Source organism: Canis lupus, chromosome 15 (genome assembly GCF_048164855.1).
Source record: "Canis lupus baileyi chromosome 15, mCanLup2.hap1, whole genome shotgun sequence".
In the NCBI taxonomy this organism is placed as follows: domain Eukaryota; kingdom Metazoa; phylum Chordata; class Mammalia; order Carnivora; family Canidae; genus Canis; species Canis lupus.
The window spans coordinates 61,542,952-61,550,359 of record NC_132852.1 but is presented as its reverse complement, the minus strand read 5'-3'; the positions used below and the strand labels follow the sequence as shown (position 1 = coordinate 61,550,359).

Here is a 7,408-nt window from a genome sequence, read left to right as displayed (position 1 = left end):
GTCAGACAACCCGATGAAGACGCTAAAAGCCCATTAAAATGGTGATGTTTATGGTCCTTGAATTGTGCCTCCATGCAGTAAATACGTGGGGAACTGGGGGTGCACTTTAATGGCACGGGACAATCCCGTCCCCACCTGCGGAAAGAGAAACAGAGCTTGTTTGTGAATGAAGTAGACCTGCTCGGTGGGGCGGTGGGACTGCGGCGTGCCAGACGGGAGCCGTGGGTGCTCTCACACACGCTGCCATGGAGAATTTCACAAACCTGGCCAGCCAGGCGTTTTCTTCCCAGGTAAAATCCCAACGCAGGGCCGCCCGGGGGGCTCAGTCGGTGGAGCACCTGCCTTTGGCTCAGGTCATGGACTCACGGTCCCGGGGTGGAGCCCCACGTCAGGCTCCCCGCTCAGCAGGAAGTGTGCATCTCCCTCGCCCTCTGCTGCTCCCCCCAACTTGTGCCTTTCTTTCTTTCACAGATAAATAAATGAAATCCCTTTAAAAGGTCCAACAGAAATGCAAGCATATAGGAATGCTTACGGGGGTTTCATTTGTTGTGACCCAAAAAAGAGACAAGAAGGAAGGCAGCATCCATCAGCAGCAGAACGGGTACATCGTGGTGTATTCATAGTGGAAGACGTCATGCAGATGAAGTTGCAGATGTGCAGCCAGCCCAGAACGGCCCGACCCAAGGCCCACAGAGGGCACAATCCCCGTCCTAAGAAGTAGAAAGGCACGCAGAGCTCGCTGGTGTCAGAAGTCAGGACTGCGGGCACCTTGGGTCACGAGAGGCCGTGGAGTGATGACGCTCGTGCAGATGTGTCTGTACCCAGCCTGTGGCAGTGCCTCCAATGGCCCACCGGGGACTTGTGTGCTTCTCTGGGTGTGTATTAAAACTCAGTGTGTCAGCTCTAAAGCCAAGGAGCTTGCTAATGAAATGCTTGGAACCCTAGTAAGAATTTTGTCGATCTGGGTTTTCAATCTGAAAATATAAAGTCTTGAGCACCCGCTTTCCCAAAATTCAACTTCACTATCCTCCCAATCTCGACAACTAAAATATTCCTACTATCGTCAATAGTCTTGTTTTCATCTAAGCGATGGTGACATTACATAGGAAGCTCTGAGCCCATCATCTGGGCAGTCATTTCTAGTCTCAACATTTTTTAAAAATATGAGCACATCTGGATCTTCTGATCGTAAATAGCTCTTCTGTAAAAATGTCCTTCAAAGCCTTTCTTCCTCAGAAAAGGGGCTGGATCTCTTCTTTGACTAACATTTGGAGAGAAGATGTTGAACTAAGAACTCTTAATGCATTTGTGCTTGATTTTGTTTTATAGCCTTGAAATTCTCTTTGCTGATGTTGACTTCCCTTAGCATTTAATTTTAATATGGCCATTTGTGTTCATTGTAGGTCTGTGTGTGTAAGTGCATGTGTGTGCATGTGTGTGTGTGTGTGTGGGCGCCTTGGGTGTGCATATTTGTAAACTACCTGTGTGAGTGCACACGTGGGAGTGCATGTGTGTGCATGTGTGTGTGCATGTGTAACTGTATTAGTGTGTAGCTGTATGTGTGAGTGCACGTGCAAGTGCATGTGTCTAAGTGTGTGTGAGTGCACGTCCGTAAGTGTGCATGTGTGGGAGAGTATGCGTAAGTGTGCGAGAGCAGGTGTACATGTGTGCTACTACATTGCAAGTGTGTAAGTGTGTGAGCATGTATATGATTGTGTAAATGTGAGTGTATTGTGTGTGAGTATGTGTGCGTGCACGTAAGTACACATGCATTTAAGTGTGTGTGAGTGTATGTGTGGAAGTGTGTGAGTGTGTGCGCATGTGGGAGTGGGTGTGTGCACGTGGGAGTGTGAGTGGGGGTGTAAGTGCACCTGTGTGGTGTGGGGGAATGAAGGGAGAGGACTGGAAAGGCTGCAGAATATACGCAGAGCGCTCTGACGTCCTTGTCCATGAAATGCCGCGTTGACTTCCGTGATTTCTTCCAGGCTGCTCCACATAATTTTTTAGGATGACTGACTGTTTTTAAGACTTTATTTATTCATGAGAGACACAGAGAGAGAGAGAGAGAGAGAGAGAGAGAGAGAATGGCGGAGACACAGGCAGAGGAGCAGCAGGCTCCATGCAGGGAGGCCGAGGGACTCGATCCCGGGACCCCGGGGTCACGCCCTGAGCCGGAGGCAGATGCTCCACCACTGAGCCCCCCGGGGGCCCCAACTGTTTGACTTTTAACCAGAAGGGCCTGCAGGGCTTGTCTTTTCTTTCTCGCTACCTTTCCATTTGCCCGCGCATTCCATCCCTGCCCGAAAGCCCTTCCATGTCCTGCATCAGTCAAGGATTTCTGGATCCCTGTGCTTCCACATGCGCTGGGGGCAGGATGGGTGGGCATCCAGCACTTATCCAACAGGCTGTCCCCCCCGAGAGTCAAAGGGCTACTTCTCCGATCATCATTCCTATGAAAGATCTTTCCAGCTTAAGTTTAGCTCAGAATGAACCAACATTTTCTTGATTTCAGATTAACGGCTCTTACGCCTGAGCCTGTCATCGGGCATGCTTGCTTCTGTTGTCATGGTCATCTGCGTGCTACGCGTCCACTCCATGCTTCCCTCATAGCTCCGTCCATCGACCAAAATATCGACACACACACCTGCACAATAGGGGAGTTCCTCTTCGGGGAATGTGGTGTACACATATTTTTCTGTATTTTCAACTTAAAGTCCCGGGCGCTCTATAAAACACAAAATAGGAAGGCTTGGGAAACGGAGGGAGGCAGACCAGCTACAACTCAGGACCTGAGGAACGGCCCGGGGTGAGGCCCCTGGGTTTCCATGTTGCCTTGCATAACCCAGACAGGGGGGTGGAGAAGCCAACAGCCTGGAGGCGTCAGGAAGTGCAGACTGACAACAAAACACAAAAAAACCCAACAGCTTACTCTCCAGCCAAGGAGCCTGGAATGGGGTCACGGAGCAAGATGGAGCGCGAAGACTGTGAAGCAGCCACTATGGAAATCCGTCCACGGGCAACTGGGAGCACACGTGAAACAAATGGAAACAAAAGAGGACATCACAGGAACCAAAAATGAAAGATATAAAGAAGAACCACCTGGAGATTTTAGAACCAAAAAACCCAGTAATCAAATTTGAAATGCAATGGATCAGCTCAAGAGCAGGATGGAGAAGAGCAGGATGGCACCCGTGAGTGTGGAGACAGAACTATAGGAATTACCCAATCTGCAGAGCAGAGACATCAGGCTGCTGGGACCATAACTGAAGGCCTAACAGTCGTGTTCTCAGGGTCTGGAAGAGACGACTGGAGATCACAGGTGCGGCTGAAAGAATATTTGGAGGAATGATATCTCAAAATGTCCCCAATTTGGCACATGCGAAAACCCCATAAAACCCACAGCTTCAAAGAAGTTGAGGGAATCCCAAACAAAATATATCAAACAAAATATATCAAATATATCAAAATATATTTTGTTTGACCAAGACTCATGACCAAGACTCATCACATCAAAACTAAAAACAAAAAAGGGAAAACATCATGAATGTAGCCCTTTACCCGCAGGGGTGGAAAACCATCCAAACGACAGTAGATTTCTTATCCCAAACTGGAGGCCCGAAGAAATCGGCATCCTATTCCCAAGTGTCGAAGGAAAGGTCAACCCAGAGTTCTATACCCAGGCAAAATGGCACTCGGGAGTCAAAGGGAAATAAAGTGGTGGGACATGAAGAGGCTTTGCCACCCACAGGCTCGCCCTAAGAGAGGACCACCCAAAGCTCTCTAAATGGAAAAGGGAAAAAAGAGGACAAATATTGGATCAGAAGGAGGGGGAAAGAATCACGGGGAGAGCAGAAACATAGGTAAATGCAAAAGACGGGCCCCTTTTCTCTGCAATTTTCTAGATTCTGTGTGATATTCGGAGCAAAGTTTGCATCATGGTGATTCTCAAGGAAAAAAAGGTGCATATGCGATGCGTCCTGCCCCGTGTTTCTCTCCAACGGTGCTGCTCTGTGTAATAAGAGGTGTGATTAGGAAATTGTAGAAACAATGACACTTTTCGTTGGAAGCAAGGAGCGAGTCCCGAGATGCAGAGACGTGTCCATCTGTCGGTCAGCAGTGGGGCGCTGATGCTGGGCAGAGGCCGGGGCACCCCCTCCTTGGCCTGCCTCCACGTCCCCCCACACGGGCCTCGCCGAAGATGCTCCCGGGGGCTTGGCCCGCCTGCAGCGATGCTCCACACCCCACGTCCTGCTTCGCTCTACGGCTCCGAGGGGGAAATGAGAATCTTCAGACTGAGACAGCCCCCGGTGTGGATGCTGGGTCACCATCCCTGTGGTAGTCCCCGTCAAAAGCATCCCTGGAAGAGCACTGAAAATTTCCCACCCGCCATCCATCAGGGCCAAGGAGATGCAGAGGGAGAGTCTAAAACACACCACAGGGCTGGAAGGGAGACCCACCCGTGACTCCTGAACTGCGTGGCTTTTAGAAAATAAACGTTTTTTCCACAATAATCTTTACAACTTTGAAAATATATTTGAAAGGGAAAGCAAACAAGCACAAAGACGAGGCAGGGGGAGGGACGAGAAAAGGGTTCCACGCCAGAGAGCCATGCATCCGGGGCACGTCTGCCCCTGCACCCTTGCTCCATGCCGAGGTCTTCGAGGCAAGTCACGGTCACGCACGCGCAGGGACGAGTTCCTTCCATTGCAGCAGGAGCAGGAAAGCAAGTTCATTGCCGAGGCAGTAAACCTCTGGTTTCTGTGCTTCATGTCCAAGACGCGTGGCTGCTGCTGGCTTGTTCGGAGCATTGAGGACACGTGAACTCTGCCTACACTTCCGTAATGAGATTTCCTATCACTAATCTATGACTAGGCCAACAGAGCTTTAATTTCCTCCTAATAGGGACATTTAAGAATTTACCAGGTTATGGAGAGTTCAAGCACGGCCAGGCTTTCCATCAAGAAATCCTAATTCAAATCCTGGTTTCCGTTGACTAACAGGCTCTGATGGGGACGTTACATCTGCGGGACCCGGGGCAGCATCATGGGCTCATCCCCCCCCCCGCCCCCCGCGCCATCTGGCCAGAATGCCTGCAGCTGGCTCCGAGCCGCAGAAGAGCTTGGCTGCAAAGTCGTGCAGGGAAAGGCCCGGCTGGAGGCTCTGGGTTGGCTTTATGGGGGAGCAGCAGGGTTCTCCGGTGAAAAGCAGAACTGAGAAGCGCTTGTGGTGCCAGCCAGTCTGGCTGGAAAGCACCAGGCTCCCCTTCCTTGCCCTCTGCCCGTCCCCACCATAGTGAGGTCCTGCGGCCGCACAGAGGGCCGTTAAGGTCTGTTGGTCACAGGCCCCGTGGGGCTGACATCCCCCCTTCGTCTCGTTAGACCAGTCGAGGCAGGAAGGGCTGCCCGTTGGCAGGCAGGGAAACTGAGGCAGAGACATGTTAAGGCAATTCTCCCCGACAGGTGATGCTGACGTGCCTCGACTCTCTTTTTAGTCGGCTCCTGGCTCATCCACCTTCCGACGACTCCTGCCGACGCGATGCGGCGAATACCTCAGGTGCTCCAAACACGTGAAAATGACTCTGGGTTGTTCCAGAAAAACAGAACCAATAGGTTGTAGGGACATGTGTATATGGAGTGGGGGGGAGACAGTAGAGGGTGGAGATCCTCGTTTTGGGGAACTGGCTCCTGTCATTGTGGATGCGGGCAGGCCGGCAGGCGACTTCCTGGGGGCGCCCACACCCTGCTGTCCTCCCCAGGCTCCTTGCCATTAGATGGGACACATGGCTGCTTCCCAACGGGCCCCTGGGAGCAGGTGCGTGTGTCCCGTGGGGCCAGGAGCCTGGACCTGTGCACCGGGGCCTCCGTGGGCTCCCCTCCCTGCTGTGGGGGCGCAGACGACCCCCAGGGGGCCAAGCCGGCCAGAGCAGGGCAACTCTCGCCCCGTCCCGCATGCCTCGCCTGCCCCGGACACCTGCTGCTGGGACGGGGCCACAGGTGTCCCCCTGAGGGGGCCGGTGAGCCTCTGGCAGGGACGTCGCTCACCGAGGTCACTCACTCGCTCCCCGAACCCTGGACTCTGGGGCCAGGCACCCCTGGCAGTGCCCACCAGCGGCATCAGGGCCACGGGGACCATTGCGCAGTCAGGAGAGTGGGAGCGGCATGCGGTGTCTCGGCCACCGAGGGGGCGCCACGGCCTCCACTCCCCAGAAGGGCTGTGCGAGGGGGAGACGGGGTCCAAATCATGGCCCCCTAACTAATTACTCTGATTTATTAACCCTGAGCACCCGGAGCGGGCCCTGGCCCTGACGCCCCTCCTTCCCCGCCAGGTGGGCGCCTGCTGGCCCCCGACGGCTCCTTCCTTCTCCCCGTCACCATGATTGTGACAGCGGCCGCTGGGCAGCAAGGAGCGTGAGGGTCACTGCAAGCTCAGGGCTCGGACTCGGCCTCGGGGCTGAGAGGGGGGTGAGGGGGGCAGGTCCCGGGACCTTGGGTGCTGGGCTGAGCCCTTGGCTGGACTTGGGGATCCAGGAGGGGCACTGGAGAGGGGCCGGCTGAGCGCCCTTGCTCCCCTACCTCCACTCCCTTCCTTCCCTCTCCCACTCCCCTCCCTCTCCTCCTCTCCTTCCCCTCCTTCCCTCTCCCTCTCCTCACCCCCTCCCCCTCCTGCTCCCCCTCTTCCTCCTCCTCCTGCCCCTTCTCCTCGTGCTCCACCTGCCCCAGGACTGTCAGGAGGCACTAGGAGAGCCAGGCGCCCAGCTAGCCCCCTGCTGCAAGTCCCGGCGCCCGCGTCTCACCCAGGCCAGCTCTGCCTCCTTGTCTCAGAGTCGGGAAGCCCAGAGGGTGACCATGTTGGACATGAACCCCTGTGGCCTCGGCGGCGCTGGGCCCAGGTCATGACAATCGGCCTGAGATGCAGTGGGCGGTCCTCGCCAGGGCGCCGCGTGGAGGATCGGCTCAGGCCGCGGCGTGATCAGGGGTGTTGATAATTACTTGGGGAATACACGATCCAACACTTTCCAGGGGCGCCTGGGGGCTCAGCCGGTGAAGCCTCGGCCTTGGGCTCGGGTCATGATCTCGGGGTCCTGGGATCGAGCCCCACATCGGGCTCCCTGCTCAGGGGGCCTGCTTCTCCCTCTGCCTGCCCCTCCCCTGCTCTCGCTCTCGCTCTCTCTCTTTCCCCCTGCGTCAAATGAATAAATAAAATCTTAAAAAAAAAACAAAAAACAAAAAACACTTTTCAGACATGAGCAATGAGCTGGAACCTGCCCCTTGCGGCCCTTCGTGCATTGAAACGGCTGCCACGGGGCTTGGGCGGCGTTATGCTCGGGCCCCGGGGTCACAGGGCAGGTGTGTCCACTGGGCAGCCCTCGGAGCAGGAGTGGAGGAGGCAGGTGGCTCTGGGGCTCTCG

General features: G+C 54.8%; 1 long non-coding RNA gene across 1 annotated transcript; it reads right to left on the bottom strand.

Moving 5' to 3' along the window:
- Positions 1-4,513: 4,513 nt before the first annotated feature.
- LOC140604479 (uncharacterized) lies at positions 4,514-5,917 on the bottom strand. The gene is made up of 2 exons (XR_012007342.1): positions 4,921-5,917; positions 4,514-4,828 (listed from the first exon to the last, which is right to left on the bottom strand). It is a non-coding gene; the product is annotated as an uncharacterized lncRNA (long non-coding RNA).
- Between the last annotated feature and the right edge of the window lie 1,491 nt (positions 5,918-7,408).